Genomic DNA, 25981 nt, shown 5'->3' on the forward strand with positions numbered 1-25981 from the left:
AATTACTCGTGAACATTTTCTTGCGACCATTTTTCACAACTTTCGACGTGGATTATCACGACAAGAGTGTATCGATGAACTAAAATCTTTGTATGGCTATGAAGCACCATCCTATAGCACTGTGAAAAACTGGTACAACGAATTCAATCGTGGCCGACGCTCGCTCAAAGACGAATTCCGTGAAGGTCGTCCAAAAACAGCTGTTGTGCCAGAAAACATCGATGCCGTACGTGAACTGATAATGCAAGACCGTCATGTAACATACCTTCAGATAGAGGCATGCCTATGCATTTCTCCCACCAGCATACATTCGATATTGCATGAACACCTGGCCGTAAAAAAGGTTTGTTCTCGTTGGATCCCGCACAATTTGACAATCGCTCAGTTTTAACCAATATTTAAATTTTGTTTCACTTATGTTTCATTTTATTACGTGTTTCATTCCTTCCTCTGTAAATTTCCGAAAATTTTGTTACGTTATTTTGCATTTCAGGTTACTATATGTATGTACATATTTGTGCGTTGTCAAAATTTTATTCTATGCTTATTCTATCACTTGAATTCTCGACGAAAATGGGAAAATTTTATTCTCATCTGTCAGAATTTTTATTTTTTTTAACGTAAATGGAAATATTAATGCCATCGATGACATTTGGGTGAACTTATATCTACATGCAGAGATTTTATGCCCTTGAAGCATCGTAGATTTTTCTCAATAACAAGTTAAGTAACTAAGATTTAAATAAATTTCACTGTCATTATGACCGTTGTAGTTATGACAGAGAACTTAAAAGTGAGTGCTTTTATGTTCTCTGGTTATGATATTCTGTTTATTGATTTTTATACTCTCGCAACATGTTGGTACAGAGTATTATAGTTGTGTTCACGGTTGTTTGTATCACCTAAAACTAATCGATATAGATATGAAATCATACATATATATTATAAATTATCAGGAATGCAAGACCTTTTTGACATTTGCCTGTTTGATTGATTGTCCACTCGTGTCAAATTCGCAAAAGTTGTATGGATGTTCCTTGCCAGCTCTTCTGACGGACCAATAGAATTTGTGCAGTTTATGGACCCGATACAGTTTCCATTTCCACCGCACAACGATGGTTTCAACGTTTTCGTTCTGGTGTAGAGGTGGTCGAAGATGCGGCACGCTTCGGAAGGCCTGTCGTCGAAAATTGCGATAAAATCGCTGAATTGGTTGAAAGAGACCGGCATAGTAGCAGCCGTAGCATCGGTCAAGAGCTGAGCATGAGTCATCAAAAATTCATTTCAATTTCACTAAAAAAAAAAAATCAATAAAACTACCGCAAGACTTTTTTTACAACCCATTATCTTATAAATTATCAGGAATGCGAGACGAGTGACTGCCTGTCCGTCCACTCGTACCAAATTAAAGTTGTATGGATGTTCCTTGCCACAATAAGTCTTTTACGCCCTAGCTTTTTATCGACAATAGCGGTGAATATTTGAGGTCTAGTATTGATATACGGAAAAAATAATTTTATGATATAGGCATACCCTTGTGCTAAAAATGGATGAAATCAGGTCAATACTTTCCATAAACCCATATTCCTAATATAAAGAATTTCGAACTTCGGGTTAGCTTTATACCGCATTTTGCTTATTTTAATAGTTTTGAATTGTAAATCCATTGATAAATTATAATGTGATTATTAAAATCAACATTTTGGTATTTTCTTGCTTCCTAGTTTTCCTTTTTTTACTTTTTCGTTATTTTGAAATTTGTGAGAATATCCTAATAGCTAGCTGCTCTTAGTAGCTATGATACAAACGAATTGTAAATCATACATATTAATAAACATTGGTTCTCTTCTGTGAGTCTGGAACTGTCGGAGCAAAAAACTGAAGTTTTGCTCATAAGCACCAGGAAGGTAGAAGAACAAATAGAGCACACCATACGGGAGTGCGAGATTACTTCGCAGCAGCAGCTGAAGTATCTGGGAGTAATATTAGATTCTAAATTAAAATTTAAAGAACACCTGGAGTATTCCTCCAGTAAAGCAAATAAAATTTACAATGCTCTATCGAGAATGATGACCAATACAGGCTGTGTGCGTTCCAGCCGGCGATTCTTAATAGCGAAAGCAATGAGCTCCGTAATACTGTACGCAGCACCAGTATGGATACAGGCAATGGATATAAAAGCGTATGCTAAACAAATGATTGCAGTGCATAGGCTTTCTGCAATTCGAGTAATAAGTGCTTTCCGGACTACATCAACTGACGCTGCTGAAGTATTAGCCAGCATGCCGCCCATTGACATCCAGGGAGATGAACTCGAGCGTTTATATCATCTATCAGCGCCTAAAACAGTATCGGCAAGGACAGAGGAGAGGGACAAAAGCATTAAAATGTGGCAGGAGCGGTGGAATTCCTCATCCAAAGGGCGTTGGACCCACCGACTGATACCGGACATCCACTCGTGGATAGACAGACGACATGGGGACCTAGACTTTTATCTGACCCAAATACTTAGTGGACATGGGTGCTTTAGAAGCTACCTTTTCAGATTCAACAATGACATTAGTCCGAACTGTCCGACATGTACAGAGCATATAGAAGACTCTGAGCATGTACTATTTTATTGCCCTCGATTTTCAAATACAAGGGAAATGCTAAAAACCACACTCGGTGGTGGTTTTACGGTCGATAATTTAACGAAATTCATGTGTCAGTCGACTGATAATTGGAAAGCTGTCAGCGAAGCGTCAGCATCCATAATGACAAAACTGAGACAAATTAGGCGTCCGTCAGTCCGCACAATAGAGGAGATTTAAATGTCCTGTCCCTCCCACGAAGTAATACTTAATCGGTGGTGAGCCTTGAGTTGGGAGTAGGTGAGGTTTAGCGGAGTAAAGTTCCGCACTCCGGCTTTCGATGCTTCCCCCTACTATAAAAACAAAAAAAAAAAAAAAAAAAAAAAAAAAAAAAAAAAAAAAAAAGAACATACTAATAAAAATGTAAACAACAAATGCCTTAGAAAAACATAAATGCTTTTTTTTACATTTTTGGATTAAAAATCTTTTTTCATAAGACAAAGCACGCTCCGGAGTAGCAGAACCTCTATATGGAATTAACTGAAGTTCTATATGGTTAAATCATGATTAAAATCTTGCCTTTTGACAATTCACATCTCGCCAAAAAATTGCAATGTTTGTGCTCTTCATTAAGATTCTTTATAAATAATATGGAAATTCTCAACACTCAACCTTAACTAATAGTTAGCATTCATATAACGATGACAATAAATTTTAAACAATTTCGTTTGCACTACTCTGTGCAACTTGTTGTGAATATCCCTTTTATATTGTCTCAGCTGTTAGTTGTCGTACTCTGAACGCCGTAATATATTGTTTTGCATAGTGCGCATGTGGCAAAATAAACAAAACGGAAAGTCAATGTGAAGAGGAACAACAAAAATGGTGCGAATTGAAATCTAATAGGAATCTAGTGTACTGCTACATACAAAATACAGTTATTTGACTTATTTTTAATGGATATTAATTTCACATTTATACAACTAATAAAAGACAGCACGTTATTGGAAATAATAAAAGCGCGAATTTATGCTTACAAGTATTTATATTTACTCGGACAAGTCGCACGATTCACCAAATGATGTCAGCACAGGGTGTTTCGAGTGTTAACTAAACGTTAGTGTGAAGCTAATTGGACGTTCATAGCATCGTTTGCTTTACCAGTGATTTTAGTTTAGTGTTGCAAAGTGTCGGTGTCGGTTGTTTCGTGTACGCGTCCCGTAGTGTGAATTGAATATTGTGCGAGACAAGAGTGCGGAAACGGATACCAAGCAATAACAACAAACCAATACAAAAGAACAAGCGCAGAAGAAGTGTTGTTTTTTTTTTACAAAATAATTCGCAGATACATATTTATATACAAAAATAGTTACGTTGCAAAATATGTGTACAAAATGAAAAGACGCGTGTGAGTGATGTTGCCAAGAGTTAAGCAATAAAATAAACTAGAGCAGAGAGCATAAGAAATAATAATAATAAACTGATATTGGCTAAAAGGTCAGTCAACCGATTTTGGCAAGTTTATGAAAAGGTTAGAAGAAGGCAGCGATAGTGGCATAAAAGCAGCAACAAATATTTCAAAGTAAGCAGTGTTTATATTATAAATTTTAAGTGAAAATGTAAGAAAGTATATAAATAATAGTGCACTGTTAATGTTTGTGGTGTGTGTGAGTGTGTGTGCGTGATTTATAGTTGAAAATAATATGTAATGTAAAGTAAACACAAGAATAACACGTGAAAACAAAACAGAAAAATTACGAAAAACATTATGAAGAGCAAAACAAAATTGCATACATGCGCTGCACAAGCATAAATATGTATGTATGTATGTACATATGTGTATATGTAAGTAGAATGCATATATCAAGTAGCAGAGCAGCTTATGGACCGATATGGTATGTAACACTTAATGGCTTAAGTGCCAGCAGCAACGCAAAGATATATGTACATACGAATATATATACATATATAAACGTAAGCGTGTGCGCGTTGGCCAAATAGCACTTAAACGTGTTTCGGTACTTGTTTTCCACCGCAGCCACGTCGCCCACTTAAACGCCAATACCTTATTTGTTGACTGCTTGCTGGCTGCTGGCTGCTGCCTGCTTTGCTCCCCCACAGCGGCGTAGCGAGCAGAGCAGACGACAGCGAGCAACCAACTCAGTTGTTGTACCATGCTGTGTACGCACACATGCATAAACAAACAGAAGTATGCATTTTTTAGGTACATACATACATATGTTTGTATAGTATATGCATATCAGAAAAGCTGAAGCTGCGGCTGCGGCTGCGGCGACCGCGGAATCAAATGTCAACGCTGCTGCATTTTACCAATGCGTTGTTGTTATTTTTATTGTTCGTGCTATTGTAACAGTTTCATATTGTCATTGTCGGTCGCAACGATACGATTGCATGCATCATCTCATTGTTGGTTCGTTTCGTCAACCATTTCCAGAATCGGCTAACAAAGGCAGTTTATTGGAGTTTAATGAATTTAGTTGCACACACACACACTCACACAAACGCAAACGGGCACAGAAACACGGCAAAGCAATAAATTGTATGGCATGCGTGTCGTATATTTGGTTTGCGTGTGCAGTCACCACTTAGCTCGACCACTCCACCTCCTGCTTCATGAATTTCACTGAACTTTGCGTGCACTGGTGTGTCAACATCTGTGCATCTCATGCCCAGCAAGTCGGAGATTATACATTCACATTTGCGGTTTGGTTGTGCGAAACCGCTATGTGGCGTACATTGTGTTAGAATTGCAAAAAATCGATTATAACAACAAATCAGCTGATGAATTCCCGAATTCAGAAGGCATTGTTATTGTTTGATTGAGTCCAATGTGTTTGGTGTGGAAGGCTTACAGGCTTTATGCGGTAACTTTTAAGCATTGCAGCAACAAATTTAAAATTCTAAAAAAAATTTTGCTGCTCGTGTGTATATTTGACATTAATAAAGTCACTCGAAAATCCTGCCATACCATACAAACTGAACCATCGGAATCAAGAGGTTGTATGGAAAACTTTTTCATTTGACACGATATCTTTACGAAATTTGACGATTTAAGACAATACTTACAATAAAGAAATTGTTCATATCGGATCACTATCGCATATTTACATATACAAACTGAACGTTCGGAATCAAGTGCTTGTATGGAAAGATTTTTCATTTCACACTTTGACAAATTTCATTTTCACCAAATTTGGCATGTCTTATCTTCTAAGCTAATAGTTTCATCTCCGAAGAAATTGTTTAGATCGGTTCACTATTGCATGTAGCCGCCATATAAACCGAACGAACGGAATCAAGTGCTTGTATGGAAAGATTTTTCATTCGACAAGATATCTCCACGAAATTTGGCATGCTTTATTGTCTAAGAGAATAATTCAATCTCCGATAAAATTGTTCAGATTGGAGCACTATAGTATCTACATACATATGTACATACGTAGTTTTCCAAAAATAATGCAACACGATTTGTCAAAATGCCCTGTATTTATGCTTATGACCTAATTTAAGCTCCCTTAATCACTTATTTATAGCTTACTTTATTATATAAGTATTTGCTTTAAAACTTTTGTCCAAAGTACGGTCTCTGATTTGCTTCGCATTCCCTCTTGATATGCTTTGCTAATAGACTTTGTCGTCACGGTTGCAGCGGTGATGGCGGTTGCTGTGGTTTCTATCGCTATTAAAAGCAAAATGCCAGACAAGAATTTCATGTCATATGAAAAAATTGTAGCATTTGTAGCATTTCCTCGTTTTCATGTACTAAATAATACATGTGTGTACATATATATACATATGTTTACTTACATACAGACATTTGTGCGTGTTATATATTTATATTTACACAATATTTATACAGCGCCACAACACAAGGTATATAGACTTCACAATAATCACAATGACAGTGTTACATAATCAGTAAAAAATATATGTACGTCTGAACCACTATGGGTTTATTTGTACATACAAGTATGAATACAGTTTGATAGCTTCGTGAAATTTCATAACCGAAAATCGTACAACGATGTATTTCTCAAAGTTTTTGCTTCCGAACGAGTTCTAGTGTGAGTTTTCGGAAACAATTAATTGCCAATTCAGAAAATTTGGTACTCGAAACTCCAAGAAAAGTGTGATAAATATTTCCATTTATGTAAATTAATTATACCCTGAACAGGGTATATTAAGTTTGTCACGAAGTTTGTAACACTCAGAAGGAATCGTCGGAGACCCTATAAAGTATATATATAAATGATCAGTATGTCGAGCTGAGTCGATTTAGCCATGTCCGTCTGTCTGTCCGTCTGTCTGTCTGTCTGTCTGTATATATACGAACTAGTCCCTCAGCTTTTAAGGTATCGTTTTGAAATTTTGCAAACGTCATTTTCTCTTCAAGAAGCTGCTCATTTGTCGGAACGGCCGATATCGGACCACTATAACATATAGCTGCCATATAAACTGAACGATCGGAATCAAGTTCTTGTATGGACAACTTTCACATTTGATAAGATATATTCACGAAATTTGGTATATATTATTTCCTAAGGCAACAATGTAATCTCCGAAGAAATTGATCAGATCGGTTAACTATAGCATATAGCTGCCATACAAACTGAACACATAGTTTCTAACAGAAATGCACCTGTGAAGGGTATTTAGCTTCGGTGCAACCGAAGTTAACGTTTTTTCTTGTTTTTTTTAATACTCTGCCTGGAAAATTAGAAAATCTGACATACAAGGTTATCGTTTCTCCACAAAACGAAAAGAATTCAAAACATCATTAATTCAAAGTCAAAAAAGATATTTTATCGAAACCTTTATAATAATGTCTGGAGGTCGAATAATGTATTTTCTCCTTAGTTGATTTGTTCTTTGATATACCATCTTTAAGAAACTCACCTCAAGCTATTTATATGGCATTTATCTAAGCGATGACCTATGTACGTGATGATGCCTATAGATAACTTTTTGGATAAATGTTCCCACTACTTCGTCTGTTGCCATTTACCCGATGCCCGCTTTTGTGTACGAGTTTAAGATACAATTACGACGAATCACTTCACAACGATAAATAATAGAATACCGCCATCCTCTGGGTTAAGGTTTAACATGATATCTTCAGGTACTTTCAGGAGAGTCTCATCTGCTTGACATTTTGCGTTCTATCACTGGATCAATGAACCTCGCGTGCGCTTAGCAGGCTCTGATTGACGACCCTCTCCTGTGCGATTGTTAGCTTCTTTTGATCGTCGGCTTTGCAGTTTCCAGGAATTCCGCAATGATCATCAACCAAACGAGTTTGCTGATGGAGTACCTTGGTGATACTTTTATTGAGGACAGACTAGCTTTGAGCGCACAGTTAGCCAGTTCAGCTCCCCTTCCAACTTTACCTGCTGGCTTCGAACCATCCGCGAAAAAGCTCAGTGCAACTCTTCTCCAGCGACTCCTCCACATCCACATATCTTTTTACACCAAGTTAGGACTTAAATGTTACCTGAAACTTTCCTTAGAATTTTTTTCATTGCCCATCAATTGCTTTTTCTGCAGGGTACACTAAACGTACCTACACATACAGCATGTCTTCATAAATAGTATTCTGCTGCAGCGTTGACAGCCGTAAACGTTGTGTTGCTGTCGGCCAAATGGTGGTTTTCATTCAAAACTTAGCACATCGATCATATTTTGTGAATTTTTGAAGCTCTATGAATCTGTGCTCGTATATACACACACACGTATTAGATGTTCTTCGTATGTACGTATGTATAAATATTTCTATAAAAATAAAAATAATGCTTTTTTAATTTATTTCTGGTTAGCGGCAATTGCGCAGGACCTTCAGTAGCAGATCTGTATATGAATTCATGTAGTTTTGTAATTTTTTCAAATATCATTATTCGTAGCTTCTTTTATGTGTACAATTAAGATGTTTGTATATAACATATGTACATATGTACATGTAGTATGTTTTTGCTTTTCTCATTTCAATAATTATCTGTTTACAAATTCAAAATGAGCTTAAGCACCTGCCTTTAATAATTCACTAATTAATGATGGCATCAAGAGGTGTTAAAATTTTAACTAAACGGTACAAGTACCTCTGCTTGTATGCTTTCATATATTTAAATATTTCTGAATTTTTGTAAATATGCCATTTCCACCTATTGGTTAGACATTAGTAAAATTAGTTATGAACGCAAAACAAGTTTTTCTCCTAACTTCATGCTTGGTTTCTTCTAATTAGTTAGTTAACCAACCAAAATTCCTTCGATTTGTATTGTGTAAGCGGAATGTTGACGTTTTGAAACAAAGATCGCGAAATCGTGTTCTTCAAAAGCATGTGTCATAAATGCACAAAACTAGAGTTTTTGGAATAAATTACGCAAAATGTAAATAAACTAATCCACGCAATTTTCTTGCTCCACTTTTACATAAGTTGTGACAAAAAAGTATTGAAAATAAAACGCAAAATATTTCATTTTTTATTAATATTTATTTTGTTGACTTTAAAGTAATCCCTACCAGATGTAATACAGTTATGCCAAGGATTTTTTCAGTCCTCGAAACATTTTTCATAAGCACTTTTTGGGATTGCCTTCAGCTTCTTCAGCGAATTTTTTTCAATCTCTTCGATCGACTGAAAACGGGTTTCATTGCGTTGATTGTTGATTTGTTTGCATGTCAAACTCATAGACCCATGTTTCATCGGCAGTTAAAATGCTCTCCATGAATATGTGATCAGAATTCGCAAGATCAAGCATGTCCAAACATACCTGTTTGCGGTACACTTTTTGACGCGGTTCAAACCCTAAAAAAAATATCCACCAAAATCATTTGAACGGAATCGCGAGAAATGTAGAGCCTCTTGCCATCTCTCTAACACTTGCGATTTTCAAGTACCCTATCCTTCACTTTTCTAATATTTTCATCAGTCGTCTACAACGAGAGATGTCGTCAACGATCTCTCGACCGTCACGAAATTTGGTTACAAACAAAAAAATTGAGAGAAATTCTTTGTTTGATACAATGTAAAAATCACAACGCACTACTGAGGTGTACCGACATAAGCAGCTGCTGTAAATAAACTGGTTGACAGATCGCGCTCTTATTTGGCAGAGTAATTAAATACAGTTAATCTATAATTCGATATCAATATCATCGGCATACGCCAGCAGCTGCAAACTTTTATAGAAGATGGTACCTTCTCTATTTAGTTCTGCTGCTCGAACTATTTTCTCCAGAAGCAGGTTGAAGAAGTCGCACGATAAGGAGTCGCCTTGTCTGAAACCTCGTTTGGTATCGAACGGCTCGGAGAGGTCCTACCCGATCCTGAACGACAGTTTATACACAGCCGTATTAGTTTTGCGGGGATATCAAATTCAGACATCGCGGCACAAAGGCAGCTCCTTTACGTGCTGTCGAAAGCAGCTTTGAAATCGACGAAGAGGCGGTGTGTGTCGATTCTCCTTTCACTAGTCTTTTCCAAGATTTGGCGCATGGTGAATATCTGGTCGGTTGTTGATTTGCCAGGTCTAAAGCCACACTGATAAGTTCCAATCAGTTTGTTGACGGTGGACTTTAATCTTTCACACAATACGCTCGATAGAACCTTATATGCGATGTTGAGGAGGCTTATCCCACGGTAGTTGGCGCAGATTGTAGGGTGTCCTTTTTTACGGATTGGGCATAGCACCTTTAAATTCCAATCGTTGGGCATGCTTTCGTCCGACCATATTTTACAAAGAAGCTGATCATGCTCCCCATCAGTTCTTCGCCGCCGTGTTCTAGGGGTTCTACAAGAGTATGCTCCGGTCTTGAAACCTTCTGTAAGCCGCCACATATTTTCATAGAATTTTCGAGCTTTACCCCTGTGAGCCAGCTTATCAAGCTCTTCATACTCACGCATTTCGGCCTCTTTCTTTATCTGTCTGCAAATGCGTCTCGCTTCCCTCTTCAACTCTTGGTATCTATCCCATCCCGCACGTGTTGTGGTCGATCGTAACGTTGCGAGGTAGGCAGTCTGTTTTCTCTCCGCTGCGACACGGCACTCCTCGTCGTACCAGCTGTTCTTTTACATTCTCCGAAAACCAATGGTTTCGGTTGTTGCTGTACATAAGGAGTTTGAAATGCCGTCCCACAGTTCCCTTATACCGAGTTGTTGACGAGTGCTCTCAGAAAGCAAGAGTGCGAGCCGAGTAGAAAATCGTTCTGCTGTCTATTCTGATTGCAGCTTCTCGACGTCGAACCTTCCTTGTGTTTGTTGACGTGCGTTTTTTGCTGCACAGGGGCGGGTGCGAATCTTGGCTGCAGCAAGATAGTGGTCCGAGTCGATGTTAGGACCTCGGAGCGTACGCACGTCTAGAACACTGGAGACGTGTCTTCCGTCTATCACAACATGATCGATCTTAGTGGCTTTTCGATCCGGAGACACCCAGGTAGCTTGATGTATCTTCTTGTGCTGGAATCTAGTACCACAGATAACCATATTTCGGGCCCCGGCGAAGTCAATCAGCCTCAACCCAATTGGAGATGTTTCGTCGTGGAGGCTGAATTTACCGACCGTAGTGGCAAATATACCTTCTTTGTCCACCCTGGCGTTAAAGTCGCCAAGCATGATTTTGACATCGTGGCGGGGGCAGCGATCTTAAGTGTGTTCCAAGCGCTTATAGAAGGCATCTTTGGTCACATCGTCCTTCTCTTCCGACGGGGCGTGGGCGCAAATCAGCGATATGTAGAAGAACATCGCTCTCTATCCCACCACGAATCCAACACCAAACTTGCGCTTCTTTATATGGCCACTGTAGTAAATGTCACAAAGACCTACTCGACTCTGTCCTTGTCCCGTCCATCGCATTTCTTGGACGGCGGTGATGTCAGCCTTTATTTTCGCGAGAACATCAACCAGCTGGGCAGCGGCACCTTCCCAATTAAGGGTCCGGACATTCCAGATGCATGCCCTCAAATCGTAGTCCTTATTTCGTTTGCCATGGTCGTCATCAAAAGGGGGGCCTCTCATCCGAGGCTTGTTGTTCCTTTTCATTGGGTGTGGTTTTTTACGTGGCGGGTCCTAAACCCAGCGCAAAACCCTATGTAGGGATGTTTCGCCTTCTTTAGCTCGCCTTCGAACGGATGTTCTTAGGCTACCCAGAGGATACTTGGTCAAAGACCGGAAGTTGTGAGCTGGTTGAACCATGTGTAAAAGAATCGTTTTTGGCCACTCCCAAGTGAATGGCGATCAGAGAACTTTTCTCACTTGCGTGAACTTCTACACATGACTCCATCCTCCCAATTTGTCGTTCGCTCATAAAAAAAGAGGCTTATGTCCATTCGTCGAGAGGAATGTTAAAAAACTACAATAGATGTGCTCCTTGCTACTGTGATCTCCTGTGCGAAATTACAGTTCTATATCAAGGCAAGTTGCAAGGGTATAAACATACAAAAGACAGGCCTGATAATTAGTGTTTTGAAAGACAAACTGACTGTTGTTGAGAAGTCAACTGTTTTTGGATAGTTTAAATACATGTTATCATAACACCGGAGAGAAATCATTTTTCAAATATTTATCCATTTCCATACAAACATATGTCTGTATAGTTATATGTATGAACATACTTAGCCACAAAAGATTTTATGTGACTCATAAAACGTAAACAATGCAACAAAGCCGAATAGGAAATTCGCAAATATTTCAACTAAACCAAAAAAAAGTCAAACCAAAAGAGTCAGCAAAATCAAATTACCCGAAAATATTTCACATGAATAATGTTTTGTTGCCATGTTAAGCAACTTTCTCCCGCGAAATAAATTACTGAGCACAAATTTAGGCAAACGCTGTTAGAATTTCCAAAAAAGAGGTGCGTGTGCCAAATAAGTGGATATGCACTGTAAGGCACTCGCTTATGCGGCATTAAAAAGTGAAGTGAAATTATGTCTCTAAATGGAGTAAATGGTTTATAAGTATGTGCGGATGTTAGTATTTATGTGAGAAATTATGCAAATTAGTTTCTGTGTATTTTAGGTATGTTGGTTTTATCTAACCAGAGCAGAGACTTGAAAATTAAAAATAATTAAGGTAATAATTTGAGGTTGATGGTTTTTTTCAAGATCAGAGCTACTTTTTAGCAGCCCTACATTCACACTATGAAGTGATCTCTACCATTAAATTGTTATTTACATGAAAGATGTAAGGTTATTTTTAGTCATTATTGTTTTCAAATATGTTACTTACTGATAGGGCATTCGAAGGCCTCTGTTTTCATTTCCAGTCCAATAACTACAAATTACTAAATTTGTATGGCATTAATATTCTATAGAGGTTATATTTTTTCAGTAGCTAGGATCTAAGCCTATCCTGAACGGTCTATAATTTGTAAGATACTGAATTATTAGAAACATATATTAGTCACCTTCGATTCGCCATATCTCTGCTAGTTATAACTCTGCGCTCTTGCCAAAATTTACAAAAATGAATGAAATCATGTTGTCAAGTTGAATTTAATACTAAATATCTAGATATTTAGCTCCAGTTATGGTTGTTACATTAATCTTTATCATCGTTTTTCCTGGCAAAAAAGGAAGCGCAGGGTCTCACTGGGAGAGCTATGAATGGTGGGTCTTTTTGATTGACAAAACTACTAGATATCGATGAATCGTTTGACCCCACCACAAATTTGTTAACTCGGTCAATATCAATCTCAGCTACTTCGTTAGGTTTGGGTTTGATTCCACCTCGTCTTCCTACATACTTTTTAGATTATTTGCATACGACAAGGAAGGTATGTAACCTCACCGTGCAGAAGGTTATTGTATAGTGTACAGTCAGAACACCTATCACCTACGGCAAGTTGTTCAGAGGACTATTTGCGTTCCACTCTGATCCAGAAGAATTTTATAGCCGCATAAGAGAGTTTATAAAACAAATATTGGAGCGTAAGAGAACTGTCCGCTTTATAAATAACTATTTGGTGTTTTGGTTTATCAATTCAGTTTTGCAATTAACTTCGGTTGCTTGCATGGCAAATTTGTCTACGATATTTCTAACTGGCTGCCAGGATAACTGGTTTTAATAATTTACTGGAGTATACAATGGAAAATTCTCTAATAAACTCATAGTTATTAACTAAATCCCAATTAAAAAAATCAAGTTTACACAACATGATAAATCCTACACTTGAATGTCTATGAGTGTTTCTTCTGGAGACTACAACGTACATTGAGGCTAATACAAATATTGTGTAAGGCAACTTGTTAGTAGTTTTCATTTTGATTTAAAATTATATCACAATTTTATATTAAGCAGGGCGACTGCCCAGGTCATACTTAAATTATGGAGGGAACACTTCTCCAGCCTGCTGAATGGCAGTGAACGTACAACACCAGGAGAAGGAGAACCCGATTCCCCAATCGATGGCGATGGAGCAGACGTTCCATTACCCGACCACGAAGAAGTTCGAATAGCAATTACCCGTCTGAAGAACAACAAAGCGGCGGGGGCCGATGGATTGCCGGCCGAGCTATTCAAACACGGCGGCGAAGAACTGGTAAGGAGCATGCATCAGCTTCTTTGTAAAATATGGTCGGACGAAAGCATGCCCAACGATTGGAATTTAAGCGTGCTCTGCCCAATCCACAAAAAGGGAGACCCCACAATCTGCGCCAACTACCGTGGGATAAGCCTCCTCAACATCGCGTATAAGGTTCTATCGAGCGTATTGTGTGAAAGATTAAAGCCCACGGTCAACAAACTGATTGGACCTTATCAGTGTGGCTTTAGACCTGGCAAATCAACAACCGACCGGATATTCACCATGCGCCAAATCTTGGAAAAGACCCGTGAAAGGAGAATCGACACACACCACCTCTTTGTCGATTTCAAAGCTGCTTTTGACAGCATGAAAAGGAGCTGCCTTTATGCCGCGATGTCTGAATTTGGTATCCCCGCAAAACTAATACGGCTGTGTAAACTGACGTTGAGCAACACCAAAAGCTCCGTCAGGATCGGGAAGGACCTCTCCGAGTCGTTCGATACCAAACGAGGTTTCAGACAAGACGACTCTCTATCATGCGATTTCTTCAATCTGTTGCAGGAGAAAATAATTCCAGCTGCAGAACTAAGCAGAGAAGGTACCATCTTCTATAAGAGTGTACAGTTGCTGGCGTATGCCGATGATATTGATATCATCGGCCTCAACACCCCCGCCGTTAGTTCTGCTTTCTCCAGGCTGGACAAGGAAGCACAGAAAATGGCTCTGGCAGTGAACGAGGGCAAGACGCCCTATCTCCGTCATCAAACAAACAATCGTCGCACTCGCGACTTGGCTCCCACGTCACTGGTGACAGTCATAAGTCATTGAAGTTGGAGATAGTTTCGTATATTTGGGAACCAGCATAAACACCACCAACAATGTCAGCCTGGAAATCCATCGCAGGATTGCTTTTGCCAACAAGTGCTACTTCGTACTGAGTAGGCAAAAGTAAAGTCCTCTCTCGTCGATCAAAAGCCAAACTCTATAAGTCACTCATAATTCACGTCCTGCTATATGGTGCAGAGGCTTGGGCGATGACAGCAACCGATGAGTCGACGTTACGAGTTTTCGAGAGAAAAGTTCTGCGAAAGATTTATGGTCCTTTGCGCATTGGCCACGGCGAATATCGCATTCGATGGAACGATGAGCTGTACGAGATATACGACGACATTGACATCGTTCAGCGAATTAAAAGACAGCGGCTACGCTGGCTAGGTCATGTTGTCCGGACGGACGAAAACACTCCAGCTCTGAAAGTATTCGACACAGTATCCGCCGGGGGAAGCAGAGGAAGAGGAAGACCTCCACTCCGTTGGAAGGACCAAGTGGAGAACGACCTGGCTTCGCTTGAAATATCCAATTGGCGCCACGTAGCGAAAATAAGAAACTGTTGTTAACTCGGCCATATTCGCGTAAGCGGTGTCTACGCCAGTAAAGAAGAAGAAGAAAGGCGACTGATATCACCATGCTGGAAAACGGAGCTAATAACCCAGAGTTAACATTTTTGAGAGCACCGTTTAAATTAAGAGGCAACATTGCTCAAATTATGCATAACACAAATTTTTATATTCAGTTGCATATTGGCTACTATAATCGCGTTAGTACTCATATTAAGTTAGGGTTTTGCTTTAGTAGCTCGAAAAATCAGTAACGGCCTCTTAACCTAACCTAACTTAACTTAGTTCGAAGAAAGGGAGTAAATTTAAAGATGTTGAATTTTCTTATTTAAAAAAATTACAGTAAATACAGCGGATCTTAAAAAACCTTTAAAACAGCCTTCCCATATGAAATGTTAAACATTAGAGAGATTTTTAAAAAATATAATTAGAAGTTTACGAAACTCTATCTGTTTTTAGTTCTAAGTGTCTCTAAACATTAAAATAAACAATAAATAATAATTTCATTATCAGTCTAATAGCTTCCGAAATGCAAAAAGAACACTTGTGCTCTACATTGTGTCCTCGTATTCTTATCGGCATAACATTCGCTAATCACTGGAAATTTCAAAACTTAGCTTAAATGTAAACAAGGGCCCGATAAGAATCCCATTTGCGATAGATTGCGAGAACACGCTGTAATTTCCACTTCCACATTTTTATACTCACGCAACATGTTGCTACGGAGTATAATAGTTTTGTTCACCTAACGGTGGTATGTATCACATAAAACTAAGCGAGATAGGGTTATATATATACTTGTATGTATATAAAAGATCAGGATGACGAGACGAGATGAAATACGGGTGACTGACGGATATAACTTATAATTTTACCGCCGAGAAGGTAAGAGAGAGCTTTGAAGGAGCCGGGTCAAAATCGGACTATAGGCGTGGCACGGCCCACTTTTAGGTGAATTCACATATCTTGAGACCTAACTCAACTAAATTTGGTACGTGTCATTCCTCTGACATCTTTATGTTACAGTATGAAATCGGATTGCAGCTACACCAACTTCCTATATATTTAACATAATTTAAATTCCATTTGAAACTTTCACAAGACAAAAATGAATTATATAATGGGTTGTCAAAAAAGTCTTGCGGTATTTTTATTGATTTTGTTTTTATTGAAATTGAAATGAATTTTTGATGACTCATGCCCAGCTCTTGACCGATTTTATCGCAATATTCGACAACAGGCCTTCCGGAGCGTGGCGCACCTTCGACCACCTCTACACCAGAACGAAAACGTTGAAACCATCGTTGTGCGGTGGAAATGGAAATGTATCGGGTCCATAAACTGCACAAATTTTATTGGCGGCTTGAGATGCATTTTTGCCTTTATCGTAGTAGAACTGTAAAATATGCCGTATTTTCTCTTTATTTTGCTCCATGTTTGCGACGCTATAACTCACGAACGACTTAAAAGAAACGACAATCAATCAAACACGTGTTAGCGCGTGAAATGAGTTTTCCAAGGTATAGCATGACCCGATGCGACGCGATTTCAGCACCAACTAGCGAAAATACCGCGAGACTTTTTTGACAAACAAGCCCCGAGGTACTCTGGACCCAGTGCTTCTATTTGAGTTGTGCTTAGAATGAATAAAATTGGGTAGAAATCGCCCTAGACTCCATATAACTAAGAAGCCTTATGTACTTGAGGCACTCCCCTGGTTTTAATCCTTGCATGTAGCAAAAGTATGAAATGTTCGGTTGCACACGAACTTAGCCCTTCCTTACTTGTTTCAAGTAATAATTTATACCGAATTTTGGGAACGCAATAAAGCTTTCATAGTTGTTTACATACAAGTTTATAATCTCTGCACTTTATTACGCTAAAAAAAAGAGATAATGGTTTGAAATGTTAATTCATGAAAGTAGTTTTTGCTGTTATTTCTGCTTTCATATTTAATTTACTGACAACAAAACTGCACAGATAATTTACAAGTGTAACAGCTTACATACTTGTATATATGTTTACATATCTAAATACCTATGCAAATATATACATATACATATATATATACATATGTTTATTTTGTTGTGTGAAGTCGTAACTGCAACCCTTTGGAAAATCAAATTTACTTTAACTCCGATAACAGAGCGGCAATGCTGACCTCATTCTCGTTTTAATAATAGGTTGGGAACGGGTTGAAACCCCGCTGTCTTCACACCGTTTGATACTGGATGGTTGGACTTTATGTGAATAGATCCTGAGATGTCTTAGCTATCCGTAACAGTAAAATTATGCCGGTGGCCACAAATCTAAGTTGTTTATAAGATGTAGAATCATCTTGGCATTTTTGGATCTGGATAGATTTCGTAAAATTGAAGTTGGGATCGGTTTTCACAAGAAAAATGATTCGTCATAGGAACAAATGATGTAGGTTAGGTAAATGCATATGAGCATCCCAATCAAGATTCTGGAGCTTACTATTGACGCAGGGCATACGCCATTGTCGTGTTGAAACACAATTCCTTTCCGATTACTTTCTTCAGACGATCCAATTAATGACAATATACGTCAGGATTAAGAGTTTGGAAAATCAAAGTTTGTTTGTAGGGAGCGGCTAATAATAGTTGATTTCCTTACAATAGTTAGTACCAAACATACAGGTAACCCTATCTGACAGTCAATCCTAGATTGGCTACCATTTGTTGCGGCTTACCATAACCATTATCGCTTCACATTGTCGTAAGTGAGGCCATTTTTCAGCACTAACGACCAACCGTTTCAGAAATTAATCGATTTATTTCCGATTCAGCAACGGATCGCAGTTAGATCGCGGTCCATTATCTATTAACTCGGGAGGTACCCATACAACTGGCTTCTTTTTGTAACCAGTTTTATTTAAATTATTCCGAACGATTGTATATGCAAAGTTTAGATCCTCGGCAATCGAGCGCTTATAAGGTAGTCGAAATCGTAGATTTCCATTGACCTATCGATATTTTCAATAATTGCCCTTCTAGAGCGTGGTACATCTTGGCGCGTGATTTGCTGTTACACATAAGATCCATAAAGACTATTCACATTTTCATTTGCTGGTGTCTATCTTGACGAGTGCTCACACAATACGAAGTCAAGCAATCACAGAAATATCTGAAAAGATTGTTTAGCATGAAACCTTATCTTTCTAACGCCATATTTTGTAACGCGATTGCACTTATACATCGATTATATATATATATGCAAAGTTCTCCTTTAGTTTTTTTTAGAAAGTTTGCACACTTTCTTTTCTCACCAAGAATCTGTTTATTTGTCGAAACCACGGATATCGAACTGCTTTAGCGTATAACTGAATGATCGCAATCAAGTCAAGCCTTTTAATTTCGAGATATCTGCAAGATATGGTTGGCATGGGTTTTGGAAAATGATATTAACTCTGAAGAAATTGTTCAAATCGGATCACTAAAGTATATTGCTGCAATATAAACTGAACTATCGGAATCAAGGCTTGCATGGTACACTTTTTTATTTGGCGAGGTATTTTCACAAAACTTAGCATGAGTAATTGCCTAAGGTATAAATGCAATCTCTGAAGAAATTGTTTAGATCGGACAACTATAAGATATAGCTGTCATACAAACTGACCGATCGAACTCAAGTCCTTCTATGGTACACTTTTTTATTTGACGAGCTATTTTCACGAAATTTGTGATAGATTATTATTCAATTCATCGCTACAATCTCTGAAGAAATTGTTTAATTTGGACCACTATAGCATATATGTAGGTGCCATATAAACTCACCCATGCAAATCAAGATAAATAGCTTTTTATACTCTTCGCAACAAAGTTGCTAAGGAGAGTATTATAGTTTTGTTCACATAACGGTTGTTTGTAAGTCCTAAAACTAAAAGAGTCAGATATAAGGTTATATATATACCAAAATGATCAGGGTGACGAGTAGAGCTGAAATCCGGATGTCCGTCTGTCCGTATGTCCGTCCGTCTGTCCGTGCAAGCGGTAACTTGAGTAAAAATTGAGATATCATGACGAAACTTGGTGCACGTATTTCTAGGCTCCATAAGAAGGTTAAGTTCGAAGAAAAATCGGCCAAAACCTATACAGTGTCATAACTAAGCCATAAATAAAGATATTAAAGTGAAATTTGACACTTGGAAAAGTGGGCGTGACCCCGCCCCCTACTAAGTTTTTTGTACATATCTCGGAAACTACTATAGCTATGTCAACCAAAGTTTATAGAGTCGTTTCCTTCAGGCATTTCCATATACAGTTCAAAAATGGAAGAAATCGGATAATAACCACGCCCACCTCCCATACAAAGGTTATGTTGAAAATCACTAAAAGTGCGTTAACCGACTAAAAAAAAACGTCAGAAACACTAAATTTCACGGAAGAAATGGCAGAAGGAAGCTGCATCCAGGCTTTTTTTTAAAAATTGAAAATGGGCGTGGCCTCGCCCACTTATGGACCAAAAACCATATCTCAGGAACTACTCAACCGATTTCAATGAAATTCGGTATATAATATTTTCTTAACACGCTGATGACATGTACGAAATATGGGTGAAGTCGGTTCACAACCACGCCTTCTTCCAATATAACGCTATTTTGAATTCCATCTGATGCCTTCTCTGTATAATATATATATGCATTAGGAACCAATGATGATAGCGGAGTAAAACTTTACACAAATACGGTATTTGAAAAATATGTAAATGACGGATAATGAAATCTCGATTATCACTTTATCATGAGAGAGTATAAAATGTTCGGTGACACCCGAACTTAGCCCTTCCTTACTTGTTATATCCTATTATGCGTTTTATGCTTTAAAAAATGCACCTACGAAGGGTATTCTAGTTTTGGTGCAGTCCAAGTTACTTATTTCTTGTTTAGTTTCACATATGTCCTATTGTATATTTTTCCTACTGGGTATTTAAACAAGCACATAAACTTTATTATCGCTCGATTTTTTGCTAGTTTGTTAATTAAGTAAACTTGGAAATCTTTTTATAACGATTAAGCAATTTCATTTATATAGACATTCGTAAATGCATATACCTATGTATGTGTATGTATCTGTGTATTTGTGTAAACAATTGCACCTGTGTGCGCTTATGCGCTCATTATTTGTAATTTTACTATTTGCATGAGTATTATTTCGGGAAAATATTTGTAAACTGATTATCTTTGCTGTTTATTGTTCTATTTCACACATACAGTATATTTACATATGCATGTATGTGTGCACGTAAAATGCATTTGTAGGTGGAACTTCTACAAGATGCCCCTTTTGTTTATTGCTGCTAAACTTGGCTGTCGGAACTCAATTGAAGCACAAAAAAATTACTATTGTCCTCTTTTGAATTCAAATGATATTCCTCTAATTAATTATAGATACTTATGTATATATATACAAACACCAGTATATATATGTACATATGTGGTTTTTAGCAGGAAAAGTAATATCTGATTTTCCCATAATTTTCATAGAATTTTCAACAGTTAAATTGAAACAAGCAATTTACTCAAGAGCGCATTAATTAAGTGCGAAGCATTGTCGCATATTAAAAATGTGCGGATAAATTGGAAAGAGATCAATGATAATAAATAATTGGTTGCATGTGTTTGTAAGTATAGAAGTGAGTTTTCCATCTTGAATGTGTTTAAAAAGTCGACTTGAGTGGTTTCGAAAAAAATCGAGCTGTCAAGTGCAATTAACATACATTTATGCAGGTATGTATGGAAACTACTGCTTGCCTACGTATTTTATATTTTTCACTATTACATTATATTATCGAATAAATATTAAAATATCTAATTTTTAAATATAATAAATTTTGCTGTGAGCTCTAATAATATTTATAAACTTATGAAATAAAGGGGGATCAATTTCGAGGTTATTTACTTTTTTATAGAAAACTTCTTCTTCTTAATTGGCGTAGACACCGCCTATGCGATTATAGCCGAGTTAACAACAGCGCGCCAGTCGTTTCTTCTTTTCGCTACGTGGCGCCAATTGGATATTCCAAGCGAAGCCAGGTCCTTCTCCACTTGGTCCTTCCAACGGAGTGGAGGTCTTCCTCTTCCTCTGCTTCCCCGGCGGGTACTGCGTCGAATACTTTCAGAGCTGGAGTGTTTTCATCCATCGGACAACATGACCTAGCCAGCGTAGCCGCTGTCTTTTAATTCGCTGAACTATGTCAATGTTGTCGTATATCTCGTACAGCTCATCGTTCCATCGAATGCGATATTCGCCGTGGCCAATGCGCAAAGGACCATAAATCTTTCGCAGAACTTTTCTCTTGAAAACTCTCAACGTCGACTCATCAGTTGATGTCATCGTCCAAGCCTCTGCACCATATAGCAGGACGGGAATTATGAGTGACTTATAGAATTTGGTTTTTGTTTGTCGAGAGAGGGCTTTGCTTCTCAATTGCCTACTCAGTCCGAAGTAGCACCTGTTGGCAAGAGTTATCCTGCGTTGGATTTCTAGGCTGACATTGTTGGTGGTGTTTACGCTGGTTCCAAGATAGACAAAATTATCTAATTCAAAGTTATGACTGTCAACAGTGACGTGATTGCCAAGTCGCGAGTGCGACGAATGTTTGTTTGATGACAGGAGATATTTCGTCTTGCCCTCGTTCACTGCCAGACCCATTGGTTTTGCTTCCTTGTCCAGTCTGGAGAAAGCAGAACTTATAGAAAACTTAGAAACTTCAAATTTAATGGGGAATGCTTGTTAGTATTCGAAAGAATATCGCTTTCAAATAAGGCCGCGGCTACGTTTCACATGGTCCATCCATTGAGTCCAATTTTCGATGACTCGTTCGACCATTTCGACTTGTAGTAATTGGCGAATAACACTCGTGAAGTTTTGTTCCAAGGCCTCATCCGAAGCGGGACGTATACTTTAGACTTTACATATCCCCACAGGAAAAAGTCTAACGGTGTGATATCATGCGTTTTGGGTGGGCAATTGACCGGCCTTAAACGTCAAATTATCTGCTCACCGAAGTGTTGTCTCAACAAATCCATTGATTGATGCGATGTGTGTGAAGTGGTGCCGTCTTGTTGAAAACAAAAGTCGCCGAGATCACGCGCTTCAATTTCAGGCATCAAATAGTCCGTTATCGTGCGATAAAGATCGCCATTGACAGTTACGTTCTCACCGGCAGCATTTTTGAAGAACTAAGGACCGATGATTCTTTCGAACCCTGAACAGGATTGTCCCTATCCTTTTGAGATACCGATATATTGCCTACAACCCTTTTCCTCTAAGAAGCTACTTATTTGTCAAAACTGCAGTTATCGAACCACTATTGGATAAAACTGCGATATAAACTGATCGATCAAAATCAAAATCAAAACGATTTTATACTCTTTTATGCCATACGAAATGCATAAATTCAACTCAGAGACCAACTATTTACTTTTTCGATTTAATTTTCTGCTGTAGATGAAAATACAGGGAGAGTGTCGGTGCCAAAATTGGTGGAATGGACCTACGTCTTCTCTCTCCCTTACGGTAGGTAGATAGGTAGAGTGACTGTCCCACGACGCACCTAGGCCTTTAGGAAGCCCATTGTGAAATAAGGTAACTATTAGATAATAAATTAGTCGAAACAGGACACAAAGATGTTTTGTAAACAGTCTACATTTATATCAACTTCCTTCTTATAACGGATGTTTTTTTTTTAATAATGAACATACTTACTCCGGAGCAATGTTTATAAATCGTGCAAACTTAATACCAAATTATTGGTTCGGTTTACGCGGCGCATACGACCAGTATTCGGTCGACACAATCATCCAGCAGAGTCGGTAATTCAAGCAACCATGAATCGGTTTTGCACCACGTAGATAATGCGCGTCCTACGAGGCGCCAGATAGTCAGCACCAAAGACGCTATTGCTGCTGTGGAGCAGAGTATCGAAGAAGACACGAATGAATACATCCAAAATCTCGCGCAATACCATAATTGGAGCTGTAGCACTATCACTTTATGGAAGATTTAGTTAAGGGATCTTGCTTTGCGGGCTAACGAAATCCAACTCGTGCAGTTCGGTGCATTTGGAATGATGATAGTCCACAAGCCATTGTTGAGACGGCGCAACAACCTCAAAAAGTCACTGTTTGGTGCGCTTTAAGGTCAGAGGGAGTCACTAGTCCACATTTATTCAAAAATGAAGCCGACCATACTGTTTCTGTCGATGGGGCACGTTAAAGAGCCATGATTACTGACCTTTTCATGCCCGATTTAGAGGATGTTGATGTGAATAATCTTTGGTTCTAAGAAATTGACTCTACATGGCATACAGTCAACGAAACAAACAATTTATTGAAGAAATATTTTGTTGGGTGCATTATCTCTCATCGTGGACCTGTGGCATGGTCTGCAAGATTGTGCCTTTTAACACCGCTAAACTATTTTTTTGGGGTTATGTGAATCCCCTTGTCTACGTAGACAAGACCAAGACGATTGACGACTTGGTAGTGAATATTGGGCACCGCGGCCCCAATTTCCGTTTATAACGAAAAAATATACAAAAAACCTCGTATCCGTTTATTTTTATAATCACATCGTTCAATCATGTGTTAATCGATTAATACTAATTTTTTGTCATCGCTAACTACGTTATGCATTTTTAAACGCAACCCAAAATAATTAAACTTTAGAGTCATTTTTTATATGATCTTGAAAGGAACATTAATTAACATTTATGTAACGAAAAAAGCAGCAGCGCAAAGTACACCGATTTAATCACCTTTTATCTGACAAAATAGCGTACAACGTCCGCCTATTTGAGAAGTCAAGGCTTCTGTTTCGTTTCTTTGTCACTTTTTGCTACTTACGACACATCAAACTTTGTATTATATTTATGATTTTTTATTAGTTTTCGCCCATCATGTTTGTTTAATGTCTAACGTGTGCTGTCAGCGATTTTTGCCGTATTTAGCCAAATGCTGTCGTTAAAACTTAAGACAAATGTCAATTTTATTGCCTTTGTTAACACATATTTTTGTTGTTTTTGGTATAGCTTTGCAATTTTATCATTTGTCGGTACGAGTTTTGTCAGCGGACACGTGGTCATGTCCGAGTGCGGCGTGTGAGTGGACTTCTGAAATTCAACAGCTGTTGCGCGCCCACCAAGAAATAAAAACAGAAAAAAATCGCGTGGGAGTGTCTAAAGTTGGAAGTGACACGCTCTGTTCCGGTTTCAAAGCCAGTTTTTTTTTGCAATTTGAGGGTTTATTGCGATGTATGCATGTATGAAGGTATGTGTATTTTTCTGCTCTAGAGCTGACTCGAAAATCTGAGAGCTAAAATTAACTAGAGTAGTCTCCACAAAAATAAACCTTGATATTTCTACCTTTTTTTTTTTTGAAAAAAATATGTGTTTTACACAACTTGTTTGCACTTTGCTTAAAGAAATTAACTTCAACTAACTTTTGGCATATCTTAATATGCGAAGAGTGTTAATTGGAAAATGAAGTTTGTAGCACCCAGAAAAAAATGACGGAGCGCCTATAAATTATAAAAAATGAAGAGCAGGACGAGCTGAGTTGATTTAGTTATGTCCGTCTGCCTGTATTTGAAGGAATTAGTCCCTCAGTTTTTGAGTTATCGATTTTCCTCTCCAAGAAGCTATTCACATCCGGCACCGACGATATCGGACCAGTAGAACAGATAGCTGCCATATAAACTGAGCAAAGATCGATACACCCACCTGTTCGTCGATTTCAAAGCTGCTTTTGACAGCACGAAAAGAAGCTGACTTTATGGCGATATGTCTGAATTTGGTATCCCCGCAGAACTAATACGGCTGTGTAAACTGACATTGAGCAATACCAAAAGCTCCGTCATGATCCAGAAGGACCTCTCCGAGCCGTTTAATATCAAACGAGGCTTCAAACAAGGTGACTCCATATCGTGCGACTTCTTCAATCTATTGCTGGAGAAAATAATTCGAGCTGCAGAACTTAATCGAGCAGGTACAATCTTTTATAAGAGCGTACAGCTGCTGACGTATGCCGATGATATTGATATCATTGGCCTCAACACCCGCGCCGTTAGTTCTGTTTTCTCCAGACTAGATAAGGAAGCGAAGCAAATGGGTCTGGCAGTGAACGTGGGCGAGACGAAATATCTCCTGCCATCAAACAAACAGTCGTCGCACTCGCGACTTGACTTCCACGTCACTGTTGACAGTCATAACTTAGAAAACGTAGATAATTTCGTTTATCTTGGAACCAGTATTAACACCAATAACAATGTCAGTCTCGAAATCCTGCGCAGAATGACTTTTGCCAACAGGTGCTTCTTCGGACTGAGTAGACAATTGAGAAGTAAAGTTCTCTCTTGACGTACAAAAACCAAACTCTAAAAGTCGCCCATTATTTCCGTCCTATTATATGGTGCAGAGGCAAGGACGATGACAACATCTGATGAGTCAA

The 25981-nt window shown here is 38.4% G+C and overlaps 1 protein-coding gene across 5 annotated transcripts in view; it reads left to right on the forward strand.

Annotated features, from left to right (window-relative positions):
* LOC126752523 (uncharacterized) overlaps nucleotides 1-25981 on the forward strand; it is a 227239-nt gene that overhangs the window by 143642 nt on the left and 57616 nt on the right. For 2 of the 5 annotated variants that reach the window (XM_050463390.1, XM_050463394.1), the window contains exon 1: nucleotides 3729-4155. The exons of 1 other annotated variant lie outside the window; for it this stretch is intronic. The gene's annotated coding sequence lies outside the window, so the exon portion shown is untranslated. Of the gene's footprint in view, nucleotides 1-3728; nucleotides 4156-4197; nucleotides 4469-23101; nucleotides 23121-25981 lie in introns of those variants that run through there. 2 more of the 5 variants (XM_050463391.1, XM_050463393.1) reach the window with 2 other exon arrangements.

This window comes from Bactrocera neohumeralis, chromosome 3, assembly GCF_024586455.1.
Source record: "Bactrocera neohumeralis isolate Rockhampton chromosome 3, APGP_CSIRO_Bneo_wtdbg2-racon-allhic-juicebox.fasta_v2, whole genome shotgun sequence".
Lineage (NCBI taxonomy): Eukaryota > Metazoa > Arthropoda > Insecta > Diptera > Tephritidae > Bactrocera > Bactrocera neohumeralis.